Source organism: Scyliorhinus torazame, chromosome 18 (assembly GCF_047496885.1).
Source record: "Scyliorhinus torazame isolate Kashiwa2021f chromosome 18, sScyTor2.1, whole genome shotgun sequence".
NCBI lineage: Eukaryota > Metazoa > Chordata > Chondrichthyes > Carcharhiniformes > Scyliorhinidae > Scyliorhinus > Scyliorhinus torazame.
Window position 1 is genome coordinate 154,926,589 of NC_092724.1, and position 11,705 is coordinate 154,938,293.

The window sequence follows — 11,705 nt, forward strand, 5'->3', positions numbered from 1 at the left end:
GGGTTGTGGAGGAATGTAGGGCTGTGGATGTTTGTGGGGTTGTGGAGGGTTGTCGGCTGTGGAGGGATGTAGGGTTGTGGAGGGATGTAGGGCTGTGTATGTTTGTAGGGCTGTGAAGGGTTGTAGGGTTGTGGAGGGATGTAGGGTTCTGGAGGGTTGTAGGGTTTTGGGGGGTTGTAGGGCTGTGAAGGGTTGTAGGGCTGTGAAGGGTTGTAGGGTTGTGGAGGGATGTAGGATTGTGGAGGGATGTAGGGATGTGGAGGGATGTAGGGATGTGGAGGGATGTAGGGATGTGGAGGGATGTAGGGCTGTCGAGGGATGTAGTGTTGTGGAGGGTTGTAGGGATATGGAGGGTTGTAGGGCTGTCGAGGGATGTCATGTTGTGGAGGTTTGTAGGCCTGTGGAGGGTTCTAGGGATGTGGAGGGATGTAGGGATGTGGAGGGTTGTAGGGTTGTGGAGGGTTGTAGGGTTGTGGAGGGTTGTAGCGTTGTGGCGGGTTGTAGGGTTGTGGAGGATTGTAGGGTTGTGGAGGGTTGTAGGGTTGTGGAGGGTTGTAGGGTTGTGGAGGATTGTAGGGAGGTGGAGGGTTGTAGGGATGTGGAGGGTTGTAGTGTTGTGGAGGGTTGTGGTGCGTTGTAGGGTTGTGGAGGGTTGTAGGGATGTGGAGGGTTGTAGGGATGTGGAGGGTTGTAGGGTTGTGGAGGGATGTAGGGGTGTGGTGGGTTGTAGGGTTGTGGAGTGTTGTAGGGATGTGGAGGGTTGTAGGGTTGTGGAGGGTTGTGGAGGGATGTAGTGTTATGGTGGGTTGTAGGGATGTGGAGGGTTGTAGGGTTGTGTCGGGTTGTGGAGGCTTGTAGGGTTGTGGAGCGTGTAGGGCTGCGTAGGGTTGTGGAGGATTGTAGGGTTGTGGATGGTTGTGGAGGGTTGTCGAGTGTTGTAGGGATGTGGAGGGTTGTAGAGTTGTGGAGGGATGTAGGGTTGTGGAGGGTTGTAGGGTTGTGGATGGATGTAGGGTTGTGGATGGTTGTGGAGAGCTGTGGAGGGTTGTAGGGATGTGGAGGGTTGTAAGGATGTGGAGCGCTGGAGGGTTGTGGATGGTTGTGGAGAGCTGTGGAGGGTTGTAGGGATGTGGAGGGTTGTAGGGTTGTGGAGGGATGTAGGGATGTGGAGGGATGTAGGGATGTGGAGGGATGTAGGGATGTGGAGGGATGTAGGGATGTGGAGGGTTGTGGGGCTGTGGAGGGATGTAGGTCTGTGGAGGGTTGTAGGGCTGTGGAGGGTTGTAGGGCTGTGGAGGGTTGTAGGGCTGTGGAGGGTTGTAGGGCTGTGGAGGGTTGTAGGGATGTGGAGGGATGTAGGGATGTGGAGGGATGTAGGGCTGTGGAGGGATGTAGGGTTGTGGAGTGTTGTAGGGATGTGGAGGGATGTAGGGATGTGGAGGGATGTAGGGCTGTGGAGGGATGTAGGGTTGTGGAGGCTTGCAGGGTTGTCGTGTGTGGTATTATCAGGTATTGCAGTACTCGAGGGGCTGAAGACCATTGGTTAAACCTAGGAGGGTTTACCATTGGCTGTTTTGTCTGTTGCTCCGCCCTGACAGGCGGGGTATAAGAACCGGTGCCATCCCAGCAGCCCTCATTCTGCACCGAAGTTGCTGGGGAACAGTTCTAGTCTATTAAAGCCTTCAGTTATGTTACTACTTCGCCTTTAATAGTAATTGACCGTGCATCATGGTGGTTACAATACTCAATAGAACCTCTCTGATACACTGCAATGGGAGTTCCTATATTGCGTACTCTGGATTCCAGTTTGAGACAGCATTGTAATTTCAAGCTGGAATGAAGTGAGGGTAATTAACGATAGATTGTGATCAACACTGGGCCCCAAAACCCCTGCTCGGTCTGAGTGTGGACTCAGCCTCAAAACTGAGCAGCTCGGGGATGTAATGTTCCGCATGATGCCAGAGCTCCAGATACAAATTAACAAAACACTCACATTTTCCAAATTACACAGCCAGTGGGTGATAAATAACGAGCAGTGTCGTGATTTTGGATTAATGGCAATATTGCCCTGTATTTATTGCAAAGTATGTCATCAGTGGCTGAATATTTCAGCTTCATAAATATAATGTGCCGTAGGATAATGGCCCATGGTTTAGTAAGTCACTGCCACTCGCCAGGCTGTCCAGAGTAAATGAGAGGAGATTAACTTGCGAGAGACAATCAGTGCAATTCCAATGCTTTCTGTGAAAGAGTCCAGTTCACACGGAGCCTTCCATCACCTCGGACATCCCAAAGTGCTTTACAGCCGTAACGTCGCGTTAATAAAAACGGAACCTGCTGCAAGAAAAAGTCCACAGCTCGGCCAACATCTGTGGAGAGAGAACCCAAGTGGATGATTTGGGTCGGTGATCTTTCACCGCAACCGCAAGAAGTTAGAGATTTAAATAGTGGATTCGGAGAGAATGAAGTGGGAGGACCTGTGAGAGCATGGGGGGGGGGGGGGGGGGGGGGGGCAGGAGTGACCAAATGGTAAGATGAAGGACTCACCTGAGGAAGGAGCTGCGCTCCGAAAGCTAGTGATTCCAAACAAACCTCTTGGACTTTCACCTGGTGTTGTAAGACTTCTGACAAATGGTAAGAGTGAGTGTCGTGCAAAGGAAACGAGAAACGAAAACCAAAAGGTGAGTCTACAGGAGGTGTAAATGGCAAGGACAAGGCCATGGGGCTGTTTAGCACAGGGCTAAATCGCTGGCTTTGAAAGCAGACCAAGGCAAGCCAGCAGCACGGTTTGATCCCCGAACAGGCGCCGGAATGTAGCGACTAGGGGCTTTTCACAGTAACTTCATTTGAAGCCTACTTGTGACTCATTTCATTTCATTGCTTGTACCTGGGAGCGGTGATTTAACCTAATGCCCATGCTACTCTCCTCTGTCAAAGCTTAAACATATTAACATAAAAATATTCAGAACAGTTGAGGGGCATTAAGACAAAGAAGGCTGTCACTTTCACTGCCTGTTTCAATAGTTTATCTTGCTAACTTATGTGATCACCTTATTACATTTCAATGTAAAACATGACTTCCAACCTCGGCATTTTTATGTTATCCCCTGCTATTTAAACTCTTCATCATTGTATTCAATATGTCTGGTCAGCTTAACCAGTTCTTATCTCAATCTTAACAGTGTTGCTACGATCTCTTCAAAAGTTTCTTTTCGACTTCCGGTTGCGGCGATGACCAGCTAAGCCGCATGTTTTGGCGGCTCCAGCTCGAACGGACCTTCGGGCTCTTTTAAGAGTCCCAACGGGGAATTTCTTCGGGACGAAACCCGGTGTGGGGTGAGGCAACAGGGAGTTCCCCCCCCCAGCGGAAAAGAAAAATATCGGCGGCGGCGGCCAGATCGCGAAGAATCCTCGAGGGCAGTGGCAGAAGGAAGAAAGGAGCAAGATGGCGTCGGAGGGAGCCCAGGCGACATGGGGACCGGACCAGGATGAGTTTCTAAGACGGTGTGTGGAGCTGCTAAAAAAGGAGGTGCTGGCCCCGATGCTACAAGCAATTGAGGGGCTTAAGGAGACACAAAAGACCCAGGAGATAGAGCTCCGCGTGGTGGAGCAGAAGGTGACGGACAACGAGGACGAGATCCTGGGCCTGGCGGTCAAAACGCAGACGCACGAGGCGCTCCATAAGAAGTGCATCGAAAGGATTGAAGTCCTAGAAAACAGATCACGGAGAAAGAACCTCCGGATCCTGGGTCTCCCCGAGGGAGTGGAAGGAGCGGACGGCGGGGCTTACGTGAGCACGATGCTACGCTCGCTAATGGGAGCTGAGGCCCCCTCGGGCCCCTTGGAAATGGAAGGGGCCCATCTGGTCCCTGCGAGGAGACCAAAGGCGGGAGAACCACCTAGGGCGATGATCGTGCGATTTCACCGCTTCAATGATAGAGAGGCAGTTCTGAGATGGGCCAAGAGGGTACGGAGTAGTAGATGGGAGAATGCGGTGGTACGAGTGTATCAGGATTGGAGTGCGGAGGTGGCGAGAAGGAGGGCGAGCTTCAATCGAGCCAAGGAGGTGCTGCACAAGAAGAAAGTGAAGTTCGGGATGTTGCAGCCGGCGCGACTGTGGGTCACGCACCAGGAGAGGCATCACTACTTCGAAACGGCGGAAGAAGCATGGACCTTGATTAAAAACAAGAAACTGGATCAGAACTGAGGGACTGATGTTGGAGGGGAAACGACAATGCTGATGTATATAGAGATGTAAATTGGGGAGGGGGGGACATTGAGAAATGTGGGCGCCGGTGGGGGGGAAGAAGAGACACAGGTGGGGGATGGGGAATGGGAGTGGGGCGGCAGAGGGAGCTGCGCCATGAGGGGCGGGACGGCTCTAGAGAACATGAGGTTTCTTTTTCTTGTTCCCGCGCCAGAAAGATGATGGCGGGAAGATAGGCGCAAGGTGGATGGGAGTTCCTCACACGGGGGGGTCAAGGAGAGAGCGGGAGAAGCCGGGGTCAGTTGAAGTCAGCTGACCTTCTGAAGCAATATGGGGGGAGTAACCATGCTAGATGGGGGTCTAGCGGGGGTCCGGGGGGGGGGGGAGGGGGGGAGGGGGGGGGGGAGATAACTGGGTTGCTGCTGCGGAGATCGAGAAGGAACTGGTAAAAGAAAAGGTGGTCGGGGTGGGAATGCGCCGCCTGGGGAACGGGTGGGTGCGCGGAACCGGGACGTGGGACTGGCCCAGAGAGGGTGATGGCTAGTCGACAGGGGAGGGGGGCGGGCAGCCCCCCAGTCCGGCTGATCACGTGGAACGTGAGAGGCCTAAATGGGCCGATTAAGAGGGCCCGAGTGTTCGCCCACTTAAAAGGACTGAAGGCAGACGTGACCATGTTTCAGGAGACGCACCTGAAGGTGGCGGACCAGGTTAGATTAAGGAAAGGATGGGTGGGGCAGGTGTTCCACTCGGGGCTGGACGCAAAGAATAGGGGGGTGGCCATATTGGTGGGGAAACGGGTGTCATTCGAGGCTAGGAACATTGTAGCAGACAGCGGTGGCAGATATGTGATGGTGAGTGGCAAACTGCAGGGAATGGAGGTCGTGTTGGTTAATGTATATGCCCCGAATTGGGATGATGCGGGATTTATGAAGCGGATGCTGGGACGTATCCCGGACCTGGAGGTAGGAAACCTGATAATGGGGGGGGGACTTCAACACCGTGCTGGACCCAGGGTTAGATAGATCTAGATCTAGGACTGGAAGAAGGCCGGCAGCAGCCAAGGTGCTTAGGGGGTTTATGGACCAAATGGGGGGAGTGGATCCGTGGCGATTTGTTAGGCCGATGGCCAAAGAGTTCTCCTTCTTCTCCCATGTCCACAAGGTGTACTCCCGGATAGATTTCTTTGTTTTGGGAAGGTCACTGATTTCGAGGGTGGAAGGAACTGAGTACTCAGCTATAGCTGTTTCAGATCATGCCCCACACTGGGTGGACCTGGAATTAGGAGAGGAGAGGGAGCAGCGTCAACTCTGGCGACTGGATGTGGGATTATTGGCGGATGAGGGAGTCTGCGGAAGGGTGCGGGGATGTATCGAAAGGTACCTAGAGGCCAATGACGACGGGGAGGTCCGAGTGGGAGTAGTATGGGAAGCACTAAAAGCGGTGGTCAGGGGAGAGTTGATCTCCATCAGGGCTCACAAGGGGAAAACGGAGGCCAAAGAAAGGGAAAGACTACTGGGGGAGATTTTGAGGGTAGATAAAAAATATGCGGTGGCCCCGGACGAAGGACTATACAGGGAGAGGCGACGACTCCAGACGGAGTTTGACCTGCTGACCACAGGGAGGGCAGAGGCACAGTGGAGGAAGGCACAGGGGATGAGATATGAATATGGGGAAAAGGCGAGTCGCCTGTTGGCCCACCAGCTGCGAAAGAGGACAGCGACGAAGGAGATAGGGGGAGTTAGGGATGAAACGGGAGCCACGATGCAGAGAGCAGGGAAGATAAACGAGGTGTTTGAGACCTTTTACAAGAGGCTATATAGGTCCCAACCCCCGGAGGGAAAAGAGGGGATGCGGCGGTTTTTGGACCAACTAAGGTTCCCGAAGGTGGAGGAGCAGGAGGTGGAAGGCCTGGGGGCGCCAATTGGGCTGGACGAGGTGACCAAAGGGCTGGGGAACATGCAGGCAGGGAAGGCCCCGGGACCAGATGGGTTCCCGGTGGAATTCTATAGAAAATATGTGGACTTGTTGGCCCCACTGCTGGTAAGAACCTTTAACGAGGCCAGAGAAGGGGGGACCCTACCCCCGACAATGTCGGAGGCGACGATATCACTAATCTTGAAGCGAGATAAAGATCCGCTGCAGTGCGGGTCCTATAGGCCTATCTCACTGCTAAATGTGGACGCCAAGTTGCTGGCAAAGGTGCTGGCAACGAGGATAGAGGATTGTGTCCCGGGGGTGGTGCACGAAGACCAGACAGGGTTCGTAAAGGGGAGACAATTGAATGTCAACGTGCGACGGCTATTAGGGGTGATAATGATGCCCCCAGCAGAGGGGGAGGCAGGGATAGTGACGGCAATGGATGCAGAGAAGGCATTTGATAGGGTGGAGTGGGAGTATCTAAGGGAGGTGCTGAAGAGGTTCGGGTTCGGGGAGGGGTTTGTCAGCTGGGTTAAACTCCTCTATGGGGCCCCAACGGCAAGTGTGGTCACAAATCGGCAAAGGTCGGAGTATTTTCGACTACACAGGGGAACAAGACCGGGATGCCCGTTGTCCCCATTACTGTTCGCGCTGGCAATTGAACCACTGGCCATAGCGCTGAGAGACTCCAGAAAATGGAGAGGGGTGGTTAGAGGGGGTGAGGAACACCGAGTGTCACTCTACTGCTGTATGTGGCGGATCCAGTGGGGGGGATGACAGAGGTCATGCAGATATTGAGGGAGTTTGGAGATTTCTCGGGATATAGGCTTAACATGGGAAAGAGTGAGCTTTTTGTGATACACCCTGGGGACCAGAGTAGAGGGATAGATGGCCTACTGCTAAGGAGAGTGGAAAGAAACTTCCGATACCTGGGGACTCAGATAGCCAGGAGCTGGGGAACCTTACACTGACTCAATCTGACACGGCTGGTGGAACAAATGGAAGAGGATTTCAAAAGGTGGGACATGCAGCTGCTGTCACTGGCGGGCAGAGTGCAGGCGATTAAGATGATGGTCCTCCCGAGGTTCCTATTTGTGTTCCAATGTCTCCCTATACTGATCACTAAGGCCTTCTTAAAAAAAATAGATAGGAGCATCATGAGCTTCGTGTGGACAGGGAAGGCCCCGGGGGTAAGGAGGGGGTTCCTACAACGTGGCAGAGACAGAGGGGGACTGGCGTTGCCGAATTTGGGCGACTACTATTGGGCCGCCAACGTGGCAATGATTCGTAAATGGATGATAGAGGGCGAGGGAGCGGCGTGGAAAAGGTTGGAGCTGAAGTCCTGCAAAGGGACGAGCTTGCAGGCGCTGGTGACGGCGCCACTACCGCTCTCCCCGAAAAAGTTTACCACGAACCCAGTGGTGGCGGCAACATTAAGTATCTGGGGGCAATGGAGGCGACAGAGGGGTGTGCTGGGAGCCTCGGTGTGGTCCCCGATCAGGTACAACCATAGGTTTGCCCCAGGGAGGCTGGACGGAGGATTCCAGAGCTGGCACCGGGCAGGAATCAGGAGAGTGGGAGACTTATTTATAGATGGGACGTTTGCGAGTTTGGGAGCACTTGAGGAAAAGTATGAACTGCCCCTGGGAAATACATTTAGGTATATGCAGGTGAGAGCATTCACGAGACAACGGGTGAGGGAATTTCCGCTGCTCCCGACACAAGGGATCCAGGACAGGGTGCTTTCGGGGGGGTGGGTCGGGGAGGGCAAAGTGTCCGAAATATACCGGGAGATGAGAGAAGAGGGGGAGGAGCTGGTGGACGAACTGAAGGGAAAATGGGAAGAAGAGCTCGGGGAGGAGATTGAGGAGGGTTTGTGGGCTGATGCCCTAAGCAGGGTAAATTCCTCCTCCTCGTGTGCCAGGCTTAGCCTGGTCCAATTTAAGGTGCTGCATAGAGCACACATAACGGGAGCGAGGTTGAGCAGGTTCTTCGGAGTGGAGGACAAGTGTGGGAGGTGCGGGGGAAGCCCGGCGAACCACACACATGTTTTGGTCGTGTCCGGCACTGGAGGGGTATTGGAGGGGAGTGGCGGGAGTGATCTCGAAGGTGGTGAAGGTCCGGGTCAAGCCAGGCTGGGGGTTAGCTATATTTGGAGTAGCGGATGAGCCGGGAGTGCAGGAGGCGAAAGAGGCCGATGTTGTGGCCTTTGCGTCCCTAGTAGCCCGGCGTAGGATTTTACTCATGTGGAAGGAAGCAAAACCCCCCGGCCTGGAGGCCTGGATAAACGATATGGCGGGGTTCATAAAACTGGAGCGGATGAAGTTTGCGCTGAGAGGATCGGCTCAAGGGTTCACCAGGCGGTGGCAACTGTTCCTCAACTATCTAGCGGAACGTTAGGGGGAAGATAGATAGCCAGCAGCAGCAGCCCAGGGGGAGGGGGGTAAATTGTTTGTGCTCTAGATGGGGAGAGGGGGTGGGGGGAGCATTACTTTGTGTTATTTGGTTAGTTTACTATATTATTTAAACAATGTTATATAGCAGGTATCAGGTTGATTTGTAAGGGAAGAAATTGTGTTTGAAAACTTTCATAAAATATATATTTTTTTAAAAAAGCTTCTTTTCCATAAAAGGCAAGCCCAAATTTCTACAATTTCATCATTTGAATTCCTGACGCACTGGATCATCTTGCCTTTGTATTCTTTCAAAGACTTTGTGATGATGAAATGATTGATCTTGGCAAAATCACAAGAGAATGATTCAGCTTGCTGAACACCTTCAGCCTTGCTCTCAATGGCATTACCATTCAAAAGCAACGGTGAGTGTCCATCAATTATTTCTCACGACCATTTTTATGACTCCAGTTTCTAGTGATCTGCGAACACTTTAGAAAAATCTAATTGTGTTTCTGACACTTCAGGTGAGTTCTGTTCTGATTGGATGGTTCGGTGAATGGATGGATGGCACTCAGAGATTGCTATTGGCCCTCAGTGACATTGCACTCTCTTACTCCATTCTCTCTCCACTCCCTTCTCTGTCACCAAGATTCTCTGTCACGAAAATTCTTTGTCATGGAATTCTCTGCCAAAGTTGTTTTCCAAGTTTAAATGCGGTCTGTTTGCTAGTAGACAATATGGCGAGCCCAGGCAGAACATTGCAGCAAATTTTATTGAAAGGCGAGAGGCAAATAAATGGCAAAGAAAAAACTAAGGAGGTAGCAACATTTGTGTTTAGCTGCTTCATCATTCAAGGTGAGCGACTGTTGCTTCGCAGCTCAAGGGTCCCCGGTTCGGTTCCAGGCTTGGGGCACTGTCTGTGCGGAATCTGCACTTTCTCCCCGTGCCTCCGGGTGCTCCGGTTTCCTCCCACAGTCCAACGATGTGCGGGTTAGGTGGATTGGCCGTGATAAATTGCCCTTGGTGTCCAAAAAAAAGGTGAAGTGGGGTTACTGGGTTACGGAGAGAGGGTGGAGGTGTGGGGCTTAAGTGGGGTGCTCTTCCCAAGAACCGCTGCAGACTCGATGGGCCGAATGGCCTCCTTCTGCACTGTAAATTCTATGTTCTATGTTCTGAGGTGAAAACTGATTTGTTTGCTGAAGGTGTTATTAATACAGTCTGCAACTTTAATTCAGAACCCAGAGCTGGCCACAATAACTGTTGGGACTGATAATTTCAGATAGTCAAATCTCTCAATCAAATCATTGGGGGCAAAAAAGAAGGAGGGATATTTTGTTGTTGATTGAAACTCCATCCACGAATTCAATGGACTGCGATTTAGATTTTGCTCACTCACCCTGGGTTCATTTCTTGCTCTGAATCTACCACTGTTCTAATCAAACCTGGCAATGTCTGTCATTCTCCACCACAATCCCATTTTGTCCTCCATTTTCCCTCGAGTTGAATATTTATCCTTTCAGCCACATAGATGGCCAATGAATAATGGCAGTGTGATGTTTGTCTGTGTTGCTCACTCTTCACCTGTGTGTTGTGAGCGCGTTCCCTTTGAAATGGTCGATGTGCCAACAACAGAGCAGAGAATTACCAACGGCGATGCAGGATTGCAGGTACAGTTGGCTGGTTCTCCGCACCCCGGCGACGGAGGGGAGAATCCAGTTTCCCCGCATGAAATCGTGCCCGGCACCGGTTCCGCGATTCTCCGGGGAGTACGCCGCATCGATTATCCACCACCTGGGGCCATTGCCTGAGGCCTGCCCCACTGTTCCCCGTCCTTGACCGGCTGAATTCCTGACAGCGTGGACCACACATGGTCCCACCGACCGTGATACCCGCGTGGCGGCTGCGGACTCAGTCCGGGGCCGCCACAGTCGGGGGAGGGCTGATTGGAGGGCAGGCGGTCCTCATTCGGGACTGTTTTCTTTTGTGCGGGGGGTCCGAGGTGGGAAATCGGGGGCACCATTTCTGCAGTCCAGGTCCGCGGTCCGAGTCCACCATGGAGCACGGAGCGGCCACTGAAGGCCGCCGCCATGCTCATGCGCGGCCTCTGTCCCGGAAGTGCAGGGGGCCGTATCTGCAGCTGGAGTTGCGAGCTCCACGGACAGCTGCCTACTAGCCCCCTGCAGGGCTGTATATCTGTGGCCTTTTGATGCCAGTTTTTGTGGTGTAAAAGACCAGAGTTTTCATGACAACGTGGGGACATATTCCCCAAAATGGAGATCCAGCCCCATGTCTTTCTGATTTTGGTGTTGTGATAACCTCCTGAGAGGGCAGGCCTGGTTTAACCCATGGTGTGATCAGCAGCCTCCTGGACTGCGCGGCAGAGTAACAGCATGAATCAGCCTGGAGCGGGACTTCAACCCATAGCCTCCAGCTCCTCGAGTTACCTTTCACCAATTTGCTTCTGTGTCCACTTGTCCAACTCCTGCAGTTTAACTTCAAGTAATATTCTGGATTTTCCATTCATTGACTGTCTCGGGTGTCGTACCTCGGAGAGCACATTTCTCCAATGCCCTTCTGTAAGCTGGAAGGCCCTGGTTCCTTCAGTCTTTAGCCCTGAGCCTTGACGCTGGAGATGCTGGTGATTCTCTGGACTGTCTCATTGTGACTCAGTTACTGGAAGCGGGCGTTATACTCGAGCTGTGATGATAGAAACCTCTGCCGTTTAATCACCATTTTCCCTGAACTGCGTTCTGCTGAGTAATGATGTGGGTCAACATTCTGTTGACTTTGTTTCTCGCTCCTCTGAACTGGTTGGACATGTTGACAGTTGACTTTGCAAAGACTGCCGAAACTCTCTCTTTGCAAAGACTGCCGAAACTCTCTCTTTGCAAAGACTGCCGAAACTCTCTCTTTGCAAAGACTGCCGAAACTCTCTCTTTGCAAAGACTGCCGAAACTCTCTCTTTGCAAAGACTGCCGAAACTGCCAAGTAGTGGAGACATGGACTATTCCCCATTTCGTCTTCTGTATCCAATTCTCCCTTCCAACCTTTGGCACTTTTTAACCCACCGACATGTTAAAATTGTGATACATGTATTCTTCACTGTACACATCCACTGTGAGTCATACAGCCCCCACGAGGCGGGTGGCTCTATACAATCCCCTCCCCTCAGCTCACTATGAAAG